Genomic DNA, 26,325 nt, shown 5'->3' with positions numbered 1-26,325 from the left:
GGGCTGCAGCATGGATGCAGTGGTGGAAATGGGTGTAAGGCAGGAGGTGCTGGGCTCCTCTGCATGCTGCACACTCCCTGCTTGGCCTGAGCACAGGAAGATTCAAGTCCTCCTTGCTGGAAAAAGAGACTCTGAAGAAGATTCTGGGTGTCCTCTACCAGACACAGATGAGCACAGTGACTTCTCAGGTAGGGAGGGCAGGACACCCACCACAGCGGGATCTGCATGGCTTCATGTGTTGGGGGTTTAAAAGTTAGTCATGAATGATGTGTTGCCTTTCTGAATAAAAAGACTCATTTTATATATCTATAAAGTGATGTCTGAATGTTCTTCCATATGCTTATCCTACATTACACTAAAAGAAAATTAAATCATCCATTTCCACTCACCTATTCAAGAAAATACCAACTATTTATTCTGAACTGAATTGAATAGATGTAATACTGAATGGAGCACTATAAATAATGCAGTGGAAAATAAAATGGAAAAACCCCAAAGGCATCCCTCCCAGGATGAGAGGTCTGACATTGACCAGCTCCTCTCTCCTGTCCTCACCTGCTGTGCAGGCCTGTGTCTCTTCACTGATGGGTGGAGAGAGGCCAGGACACAAGCTCTCTTCCATCTCAGGAAAGATCAGGGACATGGCCTTAGTTCAGCATTTTGAGTGGATGTCATTTGTAATTAACTCAGCAGCTGTGCTGTGGAACATTCATGGTTTCTAACTGTCCACACCTTAACTGATTAAGAAGAGAATATGGTGTCTATCAATCTCATTTTTTACAATGACCCTTAGAAGTTGAATTTCCAGGTTAAATGTATGTAAGATGAATTTGAGGGTCGCAGATATTTCACCTGAATCCTCAGCATAGAGTCAGAGTGTGGTAGAGGGAGACTGAGTCTGCTCAGATCTCTGTGGAGATCTGAAGTCAGAAAGATGGTCCAGGCAGAGGAGCAGGACACCATGGAACCTAGCAGGAACCATGGCTAAAAAAGGTCCAGTCCAGGCTGCCTCATCCATCAGTGAGTTCTAAGGAAACCGTCACACACTTCACACTGGACAAGAGAGAGCTGGAATGGTTCCAGAGCTCCTCCCTACATGCCTGAGGCCCCCTGTCTCACTCAGGGGAGCTCTGTATGAGGTCAGTCTGTTACAGAGCTCAAATTGACTGAATGTTTCCACCCAGGTGCAGATCTGAACTGCCACATGTGGACTCACCATAGTTATGGAACAGGACAGGTGTTTACAGGGTGCAGGCCAGGAGATGGAGGCACTGCAGTCAGGTCAGGGTACAAAGCCTTAAATAAGAGACCAGGCCCTCACCAGCCCCAGTTTCCTCCAGCAGTAACCAAACCCTGCAAGAATGTGCATTAAAAACTGAGTAATTGAAAGGAGATACTCACAAAATTACATATTATAGAGATAGTTTGAAGATACAAAAGTAAATGTTAGCATTAATAAGTAAAATGAGATGTGACCCTTAATGGATATGTGGTGAGCATTGATGTCCCAGAACCACACGCATCAGAATGAAATAGTCTCATGAACAGAGCAATAAGGAACACAGGCAATGGGTAAACATCACAGCTGCTTAAAAACAACAACAAAGAGCAGGCACAATAAGTGTGCTGGTGAATTTTATCCAGTATATAATAAAGAATAAATACTGATCATTTTTCAATTCTTTCATCACGTTGAAGGAAAAACCACCACCAACTTCTTTTAAGTGACAAGTCATCCTGAGAATGAAGCCAGACAATAATGTGTTAAAAATAAAATAAATGAAAACACTCTGTTGGCTAATATTCTTAATGAACATACACAAAAGTATTCAGCTAAATGTTTGCCACATTAACTCACCAGCATGTTCAAAATTAACCAACACGATCAACACTGGGCTGAATCTCAGTGGTGCAAGAATGTTCCCTCTCACACAAACTGTTAAGTGTCGCTTACCACATTCACAGCATAAAGCACAGCTAACCCCTGAAGAGATTTGGAAAAATAGCTTTGAGAACCTCAAAAGTTCACCATTTTTCATGATAAAAATCATTCATAGACTATAAGTAGGAGGAATGGACCTCAGTACAGCATGGAAATCTCCATCCTTGACATGGTGTTCAGAGGCTGACAAGCTGCAAGCTTAGCTTCTAGGGTCAGGAAGGAGACAAGGCTTGCAACTCTTTTCAACATACAGCCCTCGAAGTCCTGGCCATAGAATTTAATCCGGAAAGAGAAAGCAAAGCCTTCCAAATCACAAAGGAAGTTTTAATTTTGTTGCAGTTCTCCTGAGGGTGCAGCACTGTATATAAGATATTTAAACTCCATTGACAACCTTATAGAACAAATTCACAAATCACTTCAATTGCAGGATACATGAGCAACATGCCCTAATCAATTCATTACTACATACTACAAACAAATTGTAGCCTCAAATACAAAGAACACAATTCATTTCACAAATAATCAAAAATAACTAATGATTAGGTTAGATGGAAGCAAACTCACATCTTCTTGGAATGCAATAAGTAGAAGAGCACTAACAGAAGAAAAGCCATACTGTGATGAGGAATGGGAAGAATTCATTTTATAATGTACATGCTACTCAGAGCAACCAGTTATTTCAGTGACACTCCTGTCAAAATATCAGTGCCTTTTTCCTAGAAACATAAAAAAAATTTGAAAATTCACAAGGAATTACAAAGAGTCATCCTATAGCCATAGAAAGAACATTACAAGTAGAGGCATCAAAATACTAGTTTCCAGGTATTATAAAGTAACAGTAGTCAAAAGGGTTTTACAATGGAAGAAAAGGACCACAGACTAAAACAGCTTGCCCAGATGCACACCAAGTGACAAAATCACTAGGAATTTTATTTCTTCTTTCCTTTCTTTACCTTTCCTTTCCTTTCCTTTTCTTCCCTATTTTTTCATTTTCTTTTTATAGTCCAGGTCTCCCTGTGTCATTGTAGCCTGAGCTGAACTCAGAATATATTGCAGGCTTGTCTGGAACTCCCAGGAACCCTGCTTCCTCAGCCACTTGAGTACAGGCATTGCAGGCATATTTGCCATTCCTTGCTCAGCCAATAAGTTTTTAACAACACTATGATGAGACCGGGTCTGATGGTGTGGCTTGTAATCCTAGCAGTCTGGAAGGCTGAGTCAGGAGCATCACAAATTCAAGGTAAGCCTCAGCAATTTAGCTATTTATTAAGGACATGGCTCAAAACAAGGAAAGTGTTAAAATGTAAAGACAAGCCGATGCAAAGCTCTTTATTCAAATCCTAGAAATTGAACAACAAAGACAAAACCTTGCAACTGACACCAGGAGGGTAAATACATTTTTACACTGGCCTGGCCTTCTGGAGGGAAGTGTGCCCCCAAGTAGCTTTAACCTTCCCACCTTTCTTGTGATTTGACTTTAAACAATCATCAAATTCCATGAGGGATCAAAGAAAAAGAGAATGTGCTTCAAAGACACCAAGCCTCAATCCTAGTGTAGAAGGCATTTGGAGTGACCTTCTGAAGTGCCTGCTGACCACAGTTAGAAAAGCAGAGAATCTGCTAACAGTGTTAATGGGATTTTCAATCCTACTCACTGTGAAAGAAGCTGCAGGCCTGGAAGGTGGCAGACAGCTTAACTAGAGTGACTCTTCTACAAAGTGTCTGAAGACAAAAGCCAAACATTTTATTGCATGAATACACAACATTGCTACCAATTTCCAACTCAGGATAATATACACCTGTAATCCCAGCACTCTGGGAGGGGGAGGAATGATGAGGAAAGGTTTAAGCCTAGCCTGGGACATTTAGAAAATTAGTGAGACCATGTCTTAAAATTTGTACAAAACCAAAGCTTTTACAAATGTATGAAAATATTGATCTTTAAGAAATCTCAGAAGTCACTGAACAAGGTACATTAATCACTATTAATCTATAATTATTTTATCTTTTTATAGACTTAAAAAGTGTGTCTTTATATGATTCTTATTTTTATTTCAAAATAAAAATAGTAATACCTTGCTCAAATTCTTGTACTAAATATAAATTTAGGACAGAAAAAAAAAACAGAATGATCAAAATCTCTTCATACTGAACTACCCAAATCCTAAAAGGATATATTTAGCAGCATATCTGCAGTCATCTAGGTAAAAAGCATGTAAAAGTTGAAAGAGTACAAACACCAGGAAGTACATCAATGTCTCCATGATGGTAAACCTTATGCTAGGTGTGCTGAGTAAAGTACACATGCAACAGAACCTCACAAAGATTTCTCACTAGAAAGCTGATTTTTGACTTTTCATTTTTATCATTTTTTTCTCTTTCTTCTTTCCTTTTTTCTTCAGACAGGGTTTTGCTATGCAGTTCAGCCTGGCCTTGATGTTTCCTTGTAGCCCACAATGACCTAAAACTCACCACAAACTTTCTGCCTCAGCCTTCAGAGTCCTGGAATGACAGGTGTGCACCAACATCCCTGATTGTGTTTTCCTCTTTAAATTTTCTCCAAAACAAAACTCGTCAAAGTTTTTTATATTCTCAAAGTTCATCATGTTGGTTATACAAAACCAAATCAGAAAGTACTGAAAACACTCTGAAGGGCTTTCAAAATCTTCACCAACATACAACATAATATAACATAACAGAGCATAATATAGTATAGCATAATATCACAAAACAAAATAAAAAGAAACCACATAACTCTCCTTTAAACATCTGCTTCCAAAGATACAGTAAGAATTTCTAAGTTATCCATACACCAGCAAAATGATGCATTTTCTTTGAAATAAATGTCAGTATCCACTCAAATGCTTGTGTAAGAATGAGTGTGGCAGCTTCCTTTTGAAGTCTGACCCAAAAACATAAAAAAAGGCCATCACAAGATGGGTGACAGGTGCATGTGCTTGGTTCAGCCACATAATAGTGGGAGGTGGCAGCACAGAGAGAGTCCAGCATGGAAACACTGCTTCAAGGAGACTAACCAAAGAGTATTACAACTGAAAAGGCTCAGCACCATCACCTCTAGGAAAGGGAAGCTACCCATCAGGGACACAAAGCCCATGGTCTGATTGGGATGGGAGGAAAGGAAGTGACAGCACCAGCTAGGAGACAAGTCCCCCAGGAGTGATACACATGTGTCCTTCATCAGTACGGGGTGATGATGTCACCTCCCCTTGTACTCACCACCTGCTGTCCCCCATCCCTGGAGGTCAGAGTTTGGAGCACTACAGGGTAAGGCTGAGTTGAACATCTAAGGATGAATACATAATGATTCCTAAGCATGTGAGAGTAAAACTGGCTATGAGTCCTCCTCCCCTGGATATATGGGGTTTATAACACGAGACCTTCACATTGTGTGGTAAAATTATTATGGGTATTCTGCTTCCTAATGGAAGTGAAATGAAACTAAGATAAGCCCAAGAAAGGAAGTCATACTAACATTTGACAAATCTTTAACAGAAGACAATGTGTCTTTCATCCTCCAAGACAATGGACCCTTTGGATGGAAATTTGTGTTTGGCACCCAGCCTGAGACATCTGAAGCATTTACATATTTGCCGCATTAAAACCTTCAAAGTGCAACAAAGTCTAAAAATATACTCAGGTTTTTAGCATTCTAACTTGTTGTTTCTAAGGAGGACATAGATTTGTTCCACAACAAAAAGAAAGGTGATATCACAGAGGAAGGCCAAACTGTTCACCCCAGTGCATGACCTCACTTCCTTGGCCATAGGTCCAAAAAGAACTCTGAAGGCTCAGGTCACCAGGCACCTTGGTCTGGTGACAGTTGGTCTTTACAGACAGTTGGCTCAAGACAGTGAGCAGGGAGCAGGTTAGGCTGCTTTCCCAGGACACAAGACTCCAGCCTCAGCATCCGCATAGGTAGACAATGTGGGAATGGCTGAAAAAATGGTTCACTCATCCGAGAGCCTTCAGGATGTTTGCAGGCAAATGCCAAATGACAAGGGCATTAAAGGACAGGGCTCACTGTCCCAGGTCTTCTGGCACCCAGAGGCAGGAGAGAGACCAGGACAAGTGTCACTAGACTCAGCCACAAGCCACTCAGACTCACTGAGTCCAACAGAGTAACATTAAGGCCTGACCACCACTGTGAATCCCCCTACACAATTCCTGCCCTAAGTCAAGTGTGACTGGGTCTGACATGCCCTGAGGGCAGATACTCATGGGCAGGTGCAGGTGCTGGGAAGATGCAAGCCTGGGCCACTCTCAGGTTCCCACCCAAGACCGGGCTGGCAGAGCAGAAGTGCAGCACCCCTGTTTAATCCACAGTCTCCAGATTCATCTTCTGTCTTCCTGAGTAGAAATATGGGACAGAGCTGTCTGTATTACAGAAATATAAGATTATCTGTGTTCACAAAGTAAAACCTGTGTTGTCTCAGAGCCTCAGAGCCTTGGCTTCCTGCCAGAAGCTGTGCTCTGTCTCAGCATAGTGGCATATAGGACACCAGTCTAGAGGCGGTCACAAAGCTATGTGTTCCATGGCTTGCAGCAGACTCTGGGACCCACAACAGGTGCTGGCTCAGGCACAAAGTGTGTGTACAGAAAGTACTATAGAGACTCTCAGAAGACAGAGAGTATCTTTGGGTCAGTGCTACACTGTACTTAACTGTCAGCATTTGCATGAAACTCTAGCCAGGGTTACAGACCCTCTGATTATCCATGGCAATTTTAAAAATCTGTTCTAAGGAAAGTAGAAAAGTAACAGATATGTACAGGTATGTTTCACTGCAGTACACTGACAGCTCTAAACCCAGCAGACAATGTCATGAGGCTGGTGATATGCACATCACCACCTCAATAAGGCTGAAGTTTCTACAAATGCTGGAGGTAAAATATGCCCAAATATAAACTAGGCCTGGAGGCTCTTGTGTGGAGCCTAGTACTTGAGACACTAAGGAAGGAGAATTGTTTGAGACCACTCTGGGTTATAATGTGCCCTCAAAGCCAGCCTGAACTTCATAGCAACATGCTTCCTCAAAAAGATAAATACATCAAATCTAATGAACATAATAGTGTACTAGTGATGGCCTTGTGACATTAGCATGACTATCATATTTATACTGACCTGTAGTCTACTGGAAAACCTAAGTCACAGGCGACTTCACAATAAAATATCACACCATTTACCAAATGGAGTACACTGTGGAGTATTTATTGTTCATCATTGATATTTGGTGGTGATGGAGCAGTGCTTGCTGCTGCTCTCCACAGAAAAATGACTATTGCTGCAGTAACAGGAATCTGCATGAATCACTGCAATATGTCCTTAACTCTTTGAGGAAGAGACCCACTAGAGGAAGCACTGCACTCATGAGAATTACTAATTTTAGTCTTTTGAATACTTTAAAAACTGACTTCAGTAGTAGTTGAAATACTTACCTACATTTCCACCAACAAGATTAAATAATTCCTTTTCTCCTGTAGTCTCCTGAATGTTTTTTAGATCTTATGGTGATTAGTTCTGTCTGCAATGACATGATGTCCCTATTTGCATTGCTCTATTGTGCAAAAATGCTCAATAGTTCTTTAAGTATTTCTTGGAAATTTGTACATATTCTGAAAAATGTGCATTCCTTTCATGTTCCTATTGGTTTTACATGTTAGCTGTCAGGGAGTAATAGGCAAAATTTCTCTCATTCTGTAGTTTATTTCTTCATCCTTTTGGTTTGACTTTTTTGTGGCATCTATGCTTATGCAGGAGGATTAAAATCTTACAAAGTCCTTTTTGCTTGTTTTGTCACCCTATCTTATTTTCTACACAAAACAGCAGCAATAGCATTAAGAAAAAATGTTTTTAATGCCTCTACATTCTGAACATGGAATGCCTGGCTCTTTCATGTTTCACTAGGTTTTACTCAAATAGAGGCATATTTGAGACTGCTGCAAAAATTACCAAAAAAAGTACAGTTCCTGAGTAAAAGAAAAATCACAATTTGCAATAGTGATTCTTTTATCCTATAGTACATTTATATTCTTGACCTCAACGTACTTGTTCCCTTAAACTTCAAATGCAGGGATAAAAACAACTATTTCACACTCTGCTAAATCATTTAGCCATTGCCTTCCAAAGGCAGCTTCAAAGCCATGATCTTAACATCTCATTCTCTCCTGATGCTGGGACTAAAGAAATCACCGTTAGCCAATCTTTATAGGTAACTCCTTACCAATGCAATTATTTAAATACAAAATGATCAAAAATTGCATACTTTTTGTTAGTTTTTATAAAATAACAAGGAATATAAAAGTGACAGTTCTACTGTATTCAATATAAGAATGAATGGGTTAAATTGACAACTGCCCAAATCATGCTCAGGATGGTCACTGCATAAAGAAATGTGTTTCCCAAGTGATTCTCTGGGATAACTGCTAGGTGGCCAAACGATAAAAGGACAACTACTGATGTGCAATTGTGAGTATTAAAAAATATTGATGCTGGTGAAGAAAGGGAGGAGATCTAAAGCATTGAGCTACATCTGCAGAACTTGAAGATATATTTTGAGACAAGGTCACTCTAATTGTGTAGGTTAGACTCAACTTCCTCTTCCACTAATTTAAGCCCACTGAGGTGCTAAGATTACAAGCATGCATCAACAGGACCAGCAAGATTTACTTTCATGGTAAAATGAGAAAGTGCATGTACTCAGGATATATTCTTATAGATTCAGTATTCTACTATTAGCTGTAATACAAATTCCAAATATTCCCATTGATGGTAAGCAGAAATATGCTGCAGGGAATCTGGCCACATGCTGTAGTGCATAGAGGCTGACAATAAACTTCACAGTGTCTTTTACTTTGTGAAGTATATCAGGTTCTTCTTGTATAAAATAGATATAGTTTTAGTGGTGCTTACATAAGAGGTGAGTAATTTATTTTCCCAAGGATAGTCAAGACTTGGGCAAACTATCTTCACTGAATTAGGGGATTTAATTCAATGTTCACTTGTGTTTTCATGACACCACAGTTTTTAACAACATAATTCCTAAGCAGATTTTTGTATTCAACAACACTGCATTAAACACGTTACATCTTACATGAATGTTAAAATGGAAGTGAAAACCACAGGCCACAGGAAACCAACTAGGACTCATGGCCCAGTATATGTGTTTAAGATAATCAGTACACACCACAAACATCATGCACTGGTCCTTATAAATAAAGTGATATACCATTGTATAAATTCATAATTCAGTAAAACAGAACACAATCTGAATCTTAATTTAGCAAATTTACTTTTTACTGTGTTGACAGTTGAAAATTTAGGTTTCCCTTCATGCCATTACTTCAGTATTTTAGGAAACAACAGTAATAATTACAAAATATATAATGCATTCACAGCATCAAGGAATAAAATAAAGGCATTTGCATGATACATCCAATAACAACCTTTTCCCCCAAAACAACTCCATATGTAAGAAAAATTGATTTCAAAGTATGCTTACTCATAAATCATGCCAAACTTTATAATTTCTGGAGATGTTGATATATATATATATATATATATATATATATATATATAGTGATGTGATATTGGAGACAAGTTATGATTCTGTCAGCATGGAACAATCAGAAATTCACAGTAGTATGGTTTACATTTGGTACTTGTGGGGAAACATTACTAGCAAATAAAGATGTAATATAAACATAACAAGTAAAATTCTGATGGTTAGAAAAGCAAAGGTTTACTTAAATGACTAATATTGGCTCCACTGAGAAACAAAATCAGGCAACATAATTTAAATGGTATGATATCCAGTGATGTTAAGAAATCAGCAGATGTTTTGTCACAACTTGGAAAACATAACATTCATTAATGTACAAGTTATGTGAAAAGAACACAACTTTGTCAAAAACACATACTCCGAGCCTCTACAAATGAATATCTTAATGCAAATATTTCATCAACTTCAGAAACATCATTTATGAAAGAGAAAATGAAGCATGTGTATCAAAAGATTAAAACAACACCATGTTAAAATTACAATTCCCAAAAAAATAAGAGACTAGACTAATATCACTCTGAACAGTGAATAATAGTATTGCTCAATTTTATATCATAATGCTACAGAATTAGCATTGGGTTTCTTAGTGTCACTTCTTCAGAGTATCTGTTCATTACATTATGCATTATATTATTTGTTCCAATAAATAGGTTAGAAATTCTTCCCATGTGTGAATCTCTATGTGTATATCTATCCTTTCTGTGTTATGGGGGAAAACAGATCAAAATAAGACAACAAAACAAATTCCTAGAAAATCATGATATGAAAGAGACATATAAGACCACAGTATTAGGTGATATACAGTACTTACTATGCTTTCTCTTGTTTTTTTCAATAGAATTGTCCACATCATCAGGGACTATATAATTAAGCATAACATTATATAGCTATTTTTATAAAAACACAACTTTGAAGATGTTGAAGGATGTGAAAACAGTTAATAATCAAACCTGATGTAGAACCCGTGGTTTCCTTCCAGGACCAGCAAGTCAGGCCAAGGCATGGAATCCCTTCCCAGTCTGGAGGAACTCCCTTCCTCAACTGGGGACCAGCCTGTGGTTGACCACTGGGACCAGTGAGTTGGGACCAGCGAGTCGGGCCAAGGCACAGAATTTTTTCCCAGTCTGAGGTAACTCTCTTCTTCACCTGGGGACCAGCCCATGGATTCCTGCTGTGACCAGCCAGTGGAGCCAAGGAACAGATTCCAATTCCAGTCTGGGGGAACTCCCTACCTTGCCAGCAAGTTTGGCTGAGGCATGGAATCCCGTCCCAATCTGGGTGAACTTGCTCCCTCAATTGGAACAACACTTGAAGCTTGAAAATACAGCAAAATGACAAAAAGAAAGACTAAAATGCAATTTCAAACACCCATCCCATCCCAAAAAAGCCTAGGAGCCATGTGCATAGAAGAAAACACATTCCACATAACTGAAATACCTAAAATAATAGTAACTGAAATAAAGAAGCAAATTTGGGAAGCATTAAAGAAATTCAAACTAGAAATAATCTCATAGGTAAAAAAAGAAATGTTAAAAGAAATGAAGGAGATTCTGAACAGATCTAAAGAGGACACAGTTAAAATATTGGAGGAAATAAACAAAAGATAGTATCCCTGGATGAACTCTATAAGAAACAAACAGAATACATAAAGCAGATGCAACGTGATATACAGGAAATCAAAAACTCCAATGAAAGTTATAAAAACTGCCTCAATGAATGTGAAGATAGAATCTCAGACCTTGAAGACAAGATTGGAGCCAGTGAACAGGGAAGATCTTTTAAAAATAACAAGAAATCAGTAAATAACTATTCAACACCTGCAAGATGATGCAAAGCAGAACAACATAAGTTTGATAGGCATAAATGAAAAAGAAGGGGACAACATAACCTATGTCAAGAGGATATTTAGAGAAGTAATGGCTGAAAATTTCTCAAACACGAGATTGGAAACTGATGTCAAGATCAATGAAGCATATAGAACTCCAAATAGCCATAATCAAAATAAATCTACACCCAGACATATAATAATGACCATTCCAGAAATTGAGCAAATGAATAGAATATTAAAAGCTGTCAGAGAGAAGAGACAGATCACCTATAAAGGAAAGCATATCAGAATCACAGCAGACTTCTCAGCACAAATAATAAAGTCAAGAAGAGCATGCAGCGAAGTATTTCAGATCCTAAAGGAAAATGATTTCCAACCTAGACTGATGTACCCTACAAAACTGTCCTTCAAAATCAATGGAGAAATAAGATACTTCTATGACAAAGAAAAGCTGAAAAACTTCATGATCACCAAGCCAACCCTGCAAAGAATACTGAAAGACAGCCTAGATACATTTAGGAAAAAACCACTAAACAAAACAGACAGTTAAAAAGAGCAGAAAGATAAAGATGCAACAGCAGAAAGATAACATGTCAGCAATAAACCAATATATAACAGTTCTAACCATTAATGTAAATGGTCTCAATGGACCAATTAAAAGAAACCAACTGGCCAAATGGATTAAGAAACACAATCAAACCATATGCTATCTACAAGAAACCCATCTAAACCCAAAAGGATACTCACAGACTGAAAGTCAAAGGATGGAAAACAATACTTCATGAGACCTGTAATGTCTTCAATGTTTTGGTTTTGCCGGTTTTGTTCTTTACTGTTTTGTTCAATTTTATTATAACTAATGATATAGGCAATTCTATTAGAGATAGCTGGAGGCATTATGGTAACCATTGTTGATCACCTAGTATTATGCTTTTACATTATCTATTACGTCCACCCTTTTGATTTGACTGTTCTTTTATGTTACATTTGGTTCTACTCTCTTCCAAAAAAGTAATAAGAACTGTGGGAGCAACAAAATCGAAAATGTATAATTGTCTTTGTACAAAAGAGAGGAAAAGAAAGTGCTCTAAATGATATAACTGCATGTATATTTAAGTGTATAAGATAGATAATGATATTACTGAGTTTTGTTGGATCATTGAACAAAACTGTTTGCAGTCTCACTGTTGGAATGTTCACTTTATAAGCTTTAATTTTGTAACTTGAACAATTGTTTCTGAGATGACAAATGTAATCCATTAACTAGTGATTTCCTACTGTTTATTTTTTTCTGTAAATCTGCATAACTTGTATCTCTGCTTTTTTTTCTTTTCTTTTTCTCCTTAAATAAAATTTAAAAAAAAAAAGAAAAGAATACTTCTTGCAACAGGAACCAAATAAAAAACAAAAACAGAAGTAGCTATTCTGTTTGCAGACAATGTGAACTTCAAGCCAATAATGATCAAAAGGGATAAAGAAGCTCACTACATACTGGTTAGGGGAAAACTCAAAGAGGAAGAGAAAACTATCTTAAATTTATATGCACCAAACTCCAGAGCACCCAGTTATATAAAACAAGTACTAACAAAAATGAAAAATCAAATTAGCAGTAACACAATTCTAACAGGAGACCTTAACACACAATTGACACCAATGGACAGATCAACCAGACAGAAAATGAGCAAAGAAATAAAAGAACTGAATCGCACCTGTGAACAAATGGACTTAATACACATATACAGAGTATTCCACCCAACAACAACAGAATACACATTCTTCTCAGTATTACATGGGTAATTCTCTAAAATAGACCATATATTAATTCACAGAGCATATTTAAATAAATGCAAAAGGGTTGAAATTATCCCTTGCATGCTATCAGATCATACCACTATGAAATTAGAAATTAATGATAAATAATACTGCAAAAACCCCACAAACACATGGAAACTGAATAACACTCTTGAGTAATCAGTGAGTCACAGAGGAAATTAAAGAAGAAATTAAACCATACCTACAAACAAATGGAAACACAAATACAAAGTACCAGAATCTGTGTGATGCAATGACAGCTGTCCTCTGAGGAAAATTTATTGCACGAGTTCCCACATTAGGAAAACAGAACAAATACAAATAAATAGCGTGATGTTATACCTCAAATATCTAGAAAAAGAAGAGCAAGTCAAGCCCAAAGCCAAAAGAAGAGAAGAAATTATAAAAATCAGAGCAGAAATCAATGTAATAGTGACTAAAAACACAATCCAAAAAAATCAATGAATCAAAGACCTGCTTCTTTGAAAGAATAAATAAAAACGAAAAGCCCCTAGGCAACCTTATTTTAAAAAATGGAAGAAAAAGTTCAAATTCATGCAATAAGGAATAAAAGACGTGAAATTACTACAGAAACTATTGAAATACAGAAGATCATCAACACCTATTTCGAAAACCTCTACTCTCAAAGGTTTTATAACACAGAGGAAATAGACAGATTCCTAAAGCATATGAAGTACCAAAGCTAGGTCATGAAGAATTTGGGTTACTGAATAACCCAAATTCTATTAATGAAATTGAAAATGTAATAAAATTGTTACCTACAAAGAAGAGCCCAGGCCCAAAAGGATTCACTGAAGAATTCTACAAGAAATACAAAGAAGACCTAATGCCAACACTCCTCAAATTCTTCAGTGAAATGGAAAGGGAAGCAATCCTTCATAAATTGTTCCTAGAAGCAAATATTGCTCTAGTACCAAAACCAGAGGAGGACCCAACTGAAAAAGAGAACTACAAACCAATCACCCTAATGAACAAAGATGCAAAAATCCTCAATAAAATATTGGCAAATAGGATGCAGCAAATCAACGAGAAGATCATATACCATGACCAAGTGGGATTCATCCCAGGCATGCAGAGATTGTTTAATATATGTAAATCAATAAATGTAATACACCATATCAATAGAGCCAAAAGTTATAATCACATGATCATTACTATAGATGCAGAAAAAGCTTTTGATAAGGTCCAACATTCATTTATGATAAGAACCTTGCAGAAAATTGGAATAGATGATCCTACCTCAATATAATTAATGCCGGCAATGACAAAACAACAGCCAGTACCATACTAAATGGTCAAAAATTGAAGGCCTTTACTTTAAAATCAAGCACAAGACAAGGATGTCCCTTATCACAGCTCCTATTTAATATAGTACTGGAAATACTGGGCAGGGCAATTAGAAAAGAGAGAGAAATAAAAGGGATAAAGATAGGAAAAGAAGAAGTTAAATTATCATTATTTGCAGATGACATGATACTTTATATAGAAGATCCACGAAGCTCCATTGAAAGACTCCTAGATATAATAAATAAATTCAGTAATGTGGCTGGATACAGAATCAATACTCAAAAATCAATAGCATTCCTATACACTAACAACAAAGTCACAGAGACAGAAATAAGAGAGGCCACACCCTTCACACTAGCAGCCAAAAAAATGAAATATTTAGGAATTACTCTCATGAAAGAAGTGAAAGACCTATACAGGGAAAATTATAACACACTGAAAAATGAAATTGAAGATGATGTCAGAAAATGGAAAGACATCCCTTGCTCATGGATAGGAAGAATAAATATTGTGAAAATGGCCATTTTCCCAAAACTTTTATACAGATACAATGCAATCCCGATAAAAATACCATCAACATACCTCATAGAACTTGAGAAATCACCCCTAAAATTCATCTGGAATGAGAAGAAACCTATAATAGCAAGGACAATTAGAAACAGCAAAAGCAAGGCAGGCGGTACCACAATCTCTGACTTGAAGTTATACTACAAAGTAATTGTAGTATAATCAACATGGTACTGGAACCAAAACAGAGCCGAAGATCAGTGGAATAGTTGAGAAGATACAACCACCACTACAAACACACTCAACTACCTTATCTTTGATAAAGGGGCCAAACATGTTCACTGGAAGAATGACATTCTCTTTAATAAATGCTGGTGAAAAACTGGCTCTCCATATGCCTAAAACTAAAACTAGACCCATGCCTATCACCATGTACTAAAATACAATCTAAATGGATCAAAGATCTAGATATTAAAACAGAAACACTAAATCTATTGGAAGACAAATTGGGTAAATACTTGAAGACATAGGAGTAGGTAGAGAATTGATGAACAGGACTCAAACTGCATAGGAAATGTTTCCCAAAATCAATAATTGGAATCAGCTCTTATTAAAAAGTTTCTGCACATCAAAAGAAATCTCCAATATAGTGAAAAGAAAACCCACAAACTGGGAAAAAAATCTTAATGAACTACCCCTCAGAAGAGAACTTCTGTCTAAAACATAAAAAGCATTTTAAAAAATGAGACCACCATAATTCAAAGACCCAATCCAAATATAAGCATCTGACATAAATAAACAATTTTGAGATGAACAAATACAAATGACAAATAAATACATGAAAAAATGTTCACCATCAATGGTCATTAGAGAAATGCAAATTAAAACCACACTGAGATTTCATCTCACTCCGGAAAGAATGGCCAAGATCAAAAAAACCATGAACAACAAATGTTGGAGACGCTGTTGGGAAAAAGGAACTTCCCTGCACTGTTCATGGGAGTGTACACTGGTGCAACCATTGTGGAGGTCAGTCTCAGATTTCTCAGAAAGCTGGGACTGGAAGCACCTTTTGACCTAGCTATTCTACTTCTAGGCATATTCACAGAAGAACTGAAAGCGTCATTCCACAGTGATATATGTACACCCATTTTTATAGCAGCACAGTTTGTAATAGCCAGATCTTGGAAACAACCTAAGTGTCCATCAACTGAGGAATGGATAAAAAAGTTATGGTGTTTTTATACAATGGAGTACTACTCAGCTATAAAGAATGATCACATTGACATATAAATAAATGGATGCAGATTGAGACGATACTCATAAGTGAAATAAATCAAACTCACATGTATAAATACTGAATATATTCCCTAGTATAAGAAATGATAATACATAGAAGTATGTGGTAATCATGATACCCAATCATATTGTTTTGAATCCATATAATGTTTTCACTCATTCAGTGCAATGATTTTACCCTGGGTTTTTCCATTTAATATCGGTGATAGTACGAATAGCTATTCTGAAGAAAATAACACATCATAAAAGTTAGTGCTGATTTAATATCATCTTCTTTGGAACTCCCATCAAGCTGTTGTACATGTTTCCACTGGTTTTAAAATGTTGTATCTTAATATATTTTACTGTATGTGATAGTACAAATAAAATTTTTACAGGCAAAGAGATAATATATAAATCATTGTTCATTTTCTGTTAACTGGCTCTAAATACCCTTTAATTCTTTCATTCTCTTGAATGGCTTAACACTGTCTTGATATGATTGATTCTATAGTATACGAAGTTATACTCAAATAATTCAAGGAAAGAGGCACTATGGTGACTACTATTATGTTAGATTATCTGGTGGTGAAATAAAATGATGCTTTAATTTTTCAGTTCTGACCTGTGTTGTTCTATTACAATGTCTCTTTTTTCTTGATCTCCACCCTTTTTAAAAAAAATATTCTATTTTTTCTTATTTTTTTTCAATTAAAGGAAAACTAAATTAAAAAATAGCAGGATATATTATAGTAACTTTTTTGTTTTTTCTTAACCTGATTTTAAGCCCCGTATTGCTCTCCCCATCTTGTTCTGCCTGATTTTACTATATTCTCTTTTGTTTGATAGTATCAAGTTTGAGGCTATAGGCAACCACTTTGTAGGCAATAAGATTTACTATGATGCCCATTATGGTTTGACTATTATCTTCTTTTGAAATCCTGTAAGGTCTGCAGTGTAGATTTTATTGGTCTTGTTCTGTACTGTTTTGATCAATTCTATTATACCTGATGATATAGAAACTCTTTTTAAAAATAGCAAGAGGCACAATGGAAACCATTTTTGATCACCTGGTATTCTCTTTTTGCATCAAGTACTATGCCCATCCTTATGTCCTAACCAACTCTGTTTTGTTAACTCACTTGAGGTTTTATTCTCTTCAAAAAAAGTAATAAGAACTATGGGAGTAAAAAAACCCCCAAAAGTGTAATTGTTATTGTGAAGAAGAGAGGAAACAAAGGTGGTCTAAGGGATATAAGTGCCTGTTTGAGTGTGTAGGATGGAAAACCACATAACTGAGATTTTGTTGGATCATTGAACAAAACTGTCTGCAACCTTGCTGTAGGAATATTCACTTTTTATGCTTTAATTTTATAAGTTGGACAACTGTTTCTAAGAAGACAATATGTAACCTATTAACTAGTGATTTCTTACTGCATTTTTTCTTGAAATTCTGTATTATTTATACTTTTACTGCTTTGTTTTTTATGTATTTTTATTCTCTTTAAATAAAAAAAATTAAACCTGGAAATTATATCTTTTATTTATTTATTTTTTTGGTTCTGGGGAGCAAACTGAACAACCTCACACTTGCCTGGCAGGGGCTTAAGCCACTGAGCTAAATCCCCAGCCCCCCAATATATATCTTTCACATCTCATCATCTTCAGAGTAGTTGCCTCTACTCTTGGACTTGATACCAGCAAGCATACCAAATGTGAATAAAATCAGTCAAGGCCAAATAACATTCAAACAAACCAGCTTCAAATAACATCAGTCATAGAAGACAATGTAAGTAATACAGGGTTTCAGTTTTAGTTAATAGGAAATTAAGGACAGTTACCATCATGGTATAATCTGCTATTTTGGGGTTACCTCTCTGTGCTCTCAAATCTAATATGAGTAGACAGACCAGAACACAGAAATGAGGCACAGAAGATTGGATGATAGGAACAGCTATTTTGGAGAAAATGACATCTTAATAGGTAATACTGATTTAGTATCATCTTGTTTTGAAGTCTCATCTAGCTTTTGTCCTTCTGTCTCCAATAGTGTAAATAGGCTGTATCTTATTGGATTTTATTATGTACGATAGTATAAGCAAAAACCTTTTAAAGACAAGGAGATTATACAGAAACCATTGTTCATTTTCTGTTAGTCGATTCTAAATACTCTGTAATGCTGTCATTCTCTTGAATGGTTTTACATTGTTTTGATATACTTAATGCTACAGTATACGAAGTTGTACTCAAGGATTTCAAAGAAAGAGACAATATGGTAACTACTTTTAGGTTAGGATTATCTGGTGGTGAAACACTATTCTGCTTAAATGGTTATGTTTTGATCTGCGCTGTTTCATTGTTATGCCCTCTTTTATCTCAATCTCCACTCCATTATTTACTTTTTTATCTTTATCCTTTTAATTAAAGGAAAAAAATAGCAGGATATATTATAGTAACCCACTTTGACTTTTCATTACCTCGATTTATAGCCCTGTATTACTCTCACCATCTGGTTTTTAACTGATGTTCCCCTATTCTGTTTTGCTGGATAGTATCAGGTTCGAAAGTTTAGGCATCAGCTGTGAAGATAATTAGATTCATTATGACGCCCATTCTTGTTGACTTTTATCTACTTTTGAAGACCTACAATGTCTCCAATGTTTTGGTTTTGTCGGTTTTATTCTTTACTGTTTTGTTCAATTGTATTATAACTAACGATATAGGCAATTCTATTAGAGATAGCGGGAGGCATTATGGTAACCATTGTTGATCACCTTGTATTATGTTTTTACATTATCTATTATGTCCACCCTTTTGACTTGACCGATTCTGTTCTGTTATGTCACATTTGGTTTTACTCTCTTCCAAAAAAGTAATAAGAACCATGGGAGCAATGAAACCCAAAATGTGTAATAGTCATGGTACAAAAGAGAGGAAAAGAAAGTGCTCCAAACTATATAACTGCATGTATATTTAAAAAGTGTATAAGATAGAAAATGATATCACAGAGTTTTATTGGATCAATGAACAGAACTGTTTGCAGTATCATTGATGGAATATCCACTTTACAAGCTTTAATTTGTGACTTGAACAATTATTTCTAAGATGACAATGTGTAATCCAAAAAAAACAAAAAACAAAATATAATCAAAATAAATAGAGCAACAAAACTACTGCAGCTTTTAAATTCTGATACACATTTAACAATATGCTCTGCCTTCTTTTTTAGGCAATTCCTCACCTTTCTCCTTCTCAGGATACTATTATTCACTGTTCCGAGTGATAGTAGTTTAGTCTCTTATGTTCAGTTTCAGCATACATAAAAATAAAGACGTCTAATATGAAGAGAATGAGACACATTATGGTAATCATTATCAACTTCCCCAAAATCAGTCTTGAAGATCAAAAAAGCCTGCATCATCCTGTAATTATTTGATTAGTTCTATAATGTTCAGTATATATTCAATGCTTGTGAAGATGGGAACAACTATTTGGAAGGAAATTAGAGACAGTAAGATAGAATATGAACATCTCAGTGGACTTGCTTTGAAACCTGTGTTTCCTTATGAACTGTTCTGTTTTGTTTTGTCATGTTTAATCTTACCATCTTTAAGATAAAAAACAAGTTTGTAGAACAGATAAGCATATTAATAAGTTTTTGTTGGATCACTGAGGTAAACTGTTCACAGTGTCATTATTTGAATATCACTTTGTATGCTTTAATTTTGTAACTTGAACAATTACTTTTAAGATGACAATATGTAACTAATCAACTAGTGATTTCTTATTGTTTATTTTTCATAAATTCTGTATTATTTCTACACTTTTTGATTTTTTCTTTAAATAAAAATAATTCAACAAAAATATGAAAATTAAGTTTTAAAGAGAAAATATTAAGTACATAGACACTATCCATACTTGAAAGTGAAAAGCCCATTTCAGTTTACCATGTTTAACTACAAGATGCCATGTTGAAGCACAAAGACACATTAAAAAATCTAAAGAGGTACAAGTGATTAACTGAAAACCATACAAAATGTGTACTTGAGTAGAGTTCCACTTCAGATTTGTCATTTCTGGAAAATTTGTGAAGAAACATTGACATCAAACTTCTGTATTGATTATTTCTTCAGGTCTACTTGCAATTTTTAAAGTAAACTTAGATCTAAACTGTCTGAAGAGTGCTGATTTTTCTATGTATTTAACAACAAACATGGATTGCCATATGTCTCACACTGTTAATACACATAGGATCCAGTGAGCTCTTTCAGATATGTAACAATGATCATGTGTGCTAAGAGTATTCCCATAACACATAGGATTTATCTCTTGTGTGAGTTTCTTCACGTATTTCACTTACAATCTGGCTGCTGAAAGTGTCTCCACTTGCTTACATAGCCTGTGGTTCTTCCCAGTGTGAATTCTTTCATGTGTTTTGCAATGACTGTATGTGGTAAAAGCTTTGCACATTGTAATATACATAGGGTTTCTCACCAGTGTGGAGTCACTGATGTATTTTACAAAATCCATGTGTGATGAAAGCTTTCCCACATTCTTCGCATAAACAAGGTTTCTCAACAGTGTAAATTTTTTCATGTATTGGACAATGAGCATTTCTGCTGAAATCTTTCCCACATTCCTTACATATATAAGTTTTCTGCCCAGTGTGAAGTTTTTCACGCATTATGCAATATGTACTTGTGCTAAAAAAATTCTCATGATGCTTATATACACTGGTTTTATCTTGAGTGTGAACTTTCATGTTTCTTACAATGTCCATGTTGGGTAAAAGCTTACCCACATTGCTTACATATATAGGGTTTCTCTCCAGTGTGAATTCTTTCATGTTGCTTACAACATCCATGTTGGGTAAAAGCTTTCCCACATTGCTTACATATATAGGGTTTCTCTCCAGTGTGAATTCTTTCATGTATTTTACAATTCGCCCATGTGTTAAAAGCTTTCCCACATTGCTTACATACATATGGTTTCACTCCAGTGTGAGTTATTTCATGTTCCTTACAACATTTATGTGTGGTAAAAGCTTTCCCACATTGCTTACATACATAAAGTTTCTCTCCAGTGTGAATTCTTTCATGTCGCTTACAATGTCCATGTCGAGTAAAAGATTTCCCACATTGTTTACATACATAGGGTTTCTCTCCAGTGTGAATTCTTTCATGAACCTTACAATATGCACGTGTGTTAAAAGCTTTCCCACACTGCTCACACACATATGATTTCTCTCCAGTGTGAATTCTTTCATGTTGCTTACAATGTCCAGATTTGGTGAAACCATTTCCACATTGCTGACATACATAGGGTTTCCCTCCACTGCAATATTTTTCATGGATCTGAACATTGTGGTGTGTTTCTGCTTCTTTCACATTCACATTACCTTCTGCAGTACAAAGGAATACTTCTTTACACTGATTCCAAGATGTATGTCCACAGGATTTCCCTAGCTGGTCATTTCTGTAAAGAAAAGCATATCACATATCAGATTGATAACCATATTACTAAGTTTTTATTGGAGATTTGAACAAAATTGTTTGCAGTCTTGCTGTTTGAATCCCCACTTCATATGTTTCACTTTTGTATTTCATTAACTATTTCTATGAGCAGCATATGTAATCATTGTCTTTAGATTTCTTACTGTTTATTTTCACTTTGAAAGTGGTATCATTTCTACTTATTTTGTTTTTTTTTAGTCTTCCCTTACATTAAATAAAAAAGAAACATTCACAGTGAAATGGGTCTCAGTTTAATGCCTGAATTAATGTCAAGTTCTGTTTTTAATGCCTGCTAAGAAATTCTGAACATGAAGTAACAGAATGGCCTTGTAAGATAAGAATATTAATCAGAATGGCCAATTCTCTAGAGTATGGCTTGGAAACATGAGCACTCAGTTTTATTTCAAATTCTATTGCAATCTTAGCAATTTTGAGATAATGAATGTGTTGTATTCACATGTATATATGGGTAGAAAAACTAAAGGGAGAATGTCATAACTCAAAGTGTATGTCTTTCGTACACATCTGTATGCAATGTCATACATTTTCATGATTTAATTCACTCATTATACATACCAGAGCATATACATTTTTGGATAAAATTACTGACAGTAAATTGAATGTTGCCTCATTTGTTTGGTGGTCATTCTTCTGCTGACTCACTAATTACTCGGTAACATTACTTCTCCTTATGAGTGTGAATTACCTTAAGTATCTCCAGTAAATTTTGCATTCTTTTTCAGCTTCCTGGATATCCTCAAGTCCTCCTGAATTATAGACATAGAAATACCAGTGCTCATTAGAATAATACATTGTTTAGAGTTGTGATATAATGTGTCCAGGTCTGAGCTACTTTGAAAAATATTTTCACATTATTTTTAATGAAACAGCACTGATGAGTGACATACAACATTCTGACAGCATGAGTGACAATAGTATTTTGTCCTTACCTATTGCATTCATGTTCCTAAAGGTTTCACCCATCACATCTCTGTACAGGTTCTTTTGGGATGAATTCAGCAAACTCCACTCCTCATTGCTGAACTTCACAATCACATCCTCAAAGGTCACCACCTCCTAAAGGATCATACATATATTTTTCACATGAAGGTTAAGACACCAGGTTTGGGATATCTTAAATTCTCTCCTACAAACCTGAATCAAAAGCAAAGTGTGGTGGTATATATCTATAATGCCAGCACTCAAAATGCTGAGGCAGGATGCTTTCAGGGAGTTCAAGGAAATTCTATGTTCCATAGGGTGTTCAAATCCAGCTGATATACTTACAGAAAGCTTGTCTCAAAACAAAACAAAACTAAACATAGACAACCAAACAAAACAGCTGAATGAAGACTGATTTCGTCAAATTTATATCTAGGTCTTGGTCATTAATTTTGTGAATATATACATTTTTGAAGACAGCAAATTTGATGATAGATTGCAACTCACTGCTAATGTAACAGTGAAATAGGAGCACTGATTCTTGTACTGAGTCACTGCAATATTCCCTGTGTACTGTCTCTAATGCAGAGCTCACAGTGAGAAGCCTGCAGGACCAGCATCCACAAAGCACAGAGGCAGATAAATATCCCATCAATCAACTGGGAAGCCAAACAAGCACCTCCCTTCCCTGGTAAGTGGTGATGATGTGGCAGACTGTGGCCTATCCAGGGGCAAACCAGAAGCAGCTCTGGAGATCCATGCCATGCTGGAATTTAGGACACTTGGAAGGAAAGCAAGCACCACTTCTCCATGGTAAGTGGTGGTAGTCTGGCTGAATGCAGCCCTTCCAGGGGGAGAACCAGCAGCAGATCCTGAGATCCATGCCATGTAGGAACTTAGGACGTTGTGAAACCAAACAACCAGCCTGTCTCCCCACTAAGCAATAGTGAACCTACTGATGCACGGCCTAGAATCAAACATTCCACATCCCTACCCCTCTTCTCCTGTCACCCCCCATCAGCAAATGGGAACCAGAAATCTGAGTGTCTCCTGGGAAGCAGACCATAACAAATAAGGGGGACTTTCTTCTACTATCTCTTGGAAGGCAAATATTTTTATTACTGTTTTGCTCTATTCTGATTAATTGTATTGCTCTATTCAATATTCTGTTTTGATAAGCACGAGAATGTTCTGTATTTCATCTCATTTTGATATACGGGTTTGAAAAAACAACTATTATAAAGATAATAAAATATACTGTCAAACCAATTACTGTTATCCCAGTAACCTGTTGTGAAGTTGTGTACCAATTTCACTATATGATATTAGTTGGCCTTATTCTGCCTTGTTCTACTGTATTTTACCACTTTCAAAATTTAAAAAAAAGAAAAAAAATCTCATCAATCACTTTTATAGGCTACAGATAATATCTCTTCAAATCTCATTTAGGCCAGTGAGTACTTTGTTCTTAATATACTTCAGCAGCATTTTGAAACATTAATTCGGTTTCATAGAACAAAACATAAATAACATCCAATATGGTACACAAATAATACCTCAAATGTTAGTGGAAAATGCTGTTTTTAAAAAATAAGTATACAAAATGGAATCCGGCCCAAGCTGTAATTTATAGCTCCCTGTCACCAAGAGATCACTTTCAATTCAGATATAAGGAATATATCTTGGGAGGCTGGTGAAGGAGTTCTTCCTTGAATTTGGGGCTATCCTAAGTTACAGAGCTGTCTAAAATAGAGAAACCCTGACTGAGACACTTCATAGACAAAGTGAAACTTGAAAAGAGAATGCATAAGACACCTTTGGTTTGTTTTTAAAAATTATAGCCATACAATATGGAAAAATTCCAACAATATTCAACACTTTCTGAGAAACAATGTGGATCTCTTCCATACAACAAAGAAAACACTTTCAAAGTTGGGTATTTAGCTCAGTGGCATGAACGCCTGCCTGGAAACTATAGGTCATGAGTTCGATCCTTGGTACAAAAAAAATCCAAATTTTACCTTCATGACACCATGACACTGGGGCATAATTACAGATAATCCAAATTAGATCTCAAGTATGGAACAAAAAATACATGGGTTCACAGGGATGTGAAATACTGATTGTTGCCAGAGCTGGTGTTGAACACCTCAAGGAAGCAATCAGAGCCCAATTTTAACTTCATACTTACTCTAAGAACTACCTGAATTTCAGTGAAGACCCTCTCTGTTGTATGTCCTGCTATAGGCTTCCTGCATCCTGTCAGTCACTTGCACATCCTTTCCATGCTCTTCTGATCCATCCTCAGCAGGAAACTCTTCATGCCAAACTATTGATAACCCTGCAAAATTTCTATTTAGAGCTTTCTTTACACCACTTACTAAAGTCCATTGCAGAGCATTTCCATATTTAAACTGTCTATGAACAACAAAGCTACTAAATCTGCTCTTAATTCAGAGATGATACCCCTATTCCTTTCCATTCATGTCCATATATGTCCATGCAAATGCCTAAATTTTGGCATTTTTTGATGAGAATTTAACAGGTAGCCCTTTCTGGAATTTGTCCTTAACAAATTTTTACCCTGTCCTTGATAAGACTTTCATATTTGTTTCATTTTTCTCAAACTTCAAAACTCTATGGCTATGCTCACAAACATAGTCTGTGAGCAGGGGTGCCACATAAATAAATATGTTCAGAAATTATTTTGCACTGTTCTGTATAATACACAGGAGTTCACCAGGTGTTTGGGAAGCCTTCCTCAACTGAGGCACATTACTACACATCTCTGAATTCTCAGGACCTTTGCCACTACCTGTCATGAGGATGGAAATATGAGAACATACTATAAAAATAGGAGAGCACTATAAATACAAAAAAGCCAAAGTTTAATTTGAGCCATTATGACTATAAGGCCCTGCATTACAGGCATTAATGAACTTTGGACATTCCAGATCAGCTACTCTGAGAAAAGAGAGCAGAGACATAGCTCATTACTGCTCTACAAGCTAAAAAAGCATCATAGTCAGGGTCTCCCCAAGCTCCTTCCAATGCCTAAGATTCTGGAGTTACCAGGCCAGCAGTGAAATTCAAAGATGATACTTGAGTCTGCTGCTATCATAGTGGAGCCAGGGTTCTAGGGACCCCAAATCATCCTTGCCAACAGCAAGAGGCAAAAGGGACAGTGAACGACCCATGGCCAATGCTTGAGGACCTCAGGAGCTGAAGCTAACTAAATAGCTGAGGCTCCAGACACCAGAATGATTCCTAAACACTTGTAACTGGTTTCTCCCAATCCACCCTATTTCTGGGCTCCCATCCACAACCTCACCATTCCATGGCTCCAGGATCTCTCAGGTTCTTTGCTAATCAGGCCACAGGACATCAAAAGTTCTAAATGAGATCCAGCAAGTATTTTGCTACCACTGTTGTACTCATAACAGGTAAATCATGCTGAGACACCAGAACAGACAGAAGTCACAGCCAGCAATGGCCCGCCTGATTGGACAGTTCATATAGCTTGCCCCTTCATCACTGATTGACTCCTGCTCTACTGCCCTACTTCTGAGTCAAGAATAAACAGAGAAAGGAACCCCTCCCTGCAAGGGAGGACCCCAA

The sequence above is a fragment of the Cavia porcellus genome, unplaced genomic scaffold, assembly GCF_034190915.1.
Source record: "Cavia porcellus strain 051 isolate PalLab524CR breed Dunkin Hartley unplaced genomic scaffold, mCavPor4.1 scaffold_34, whole genome shotgun sequence".
Taxonomy (NCBI): Eukaryota; Metazoa; Chordata; class Mammalia; order Rodentia; family Caviidae; genus Cavia; species Cavia porcellus.
This window is presented reverse-complemented; position numbering follows the sequence as displayed.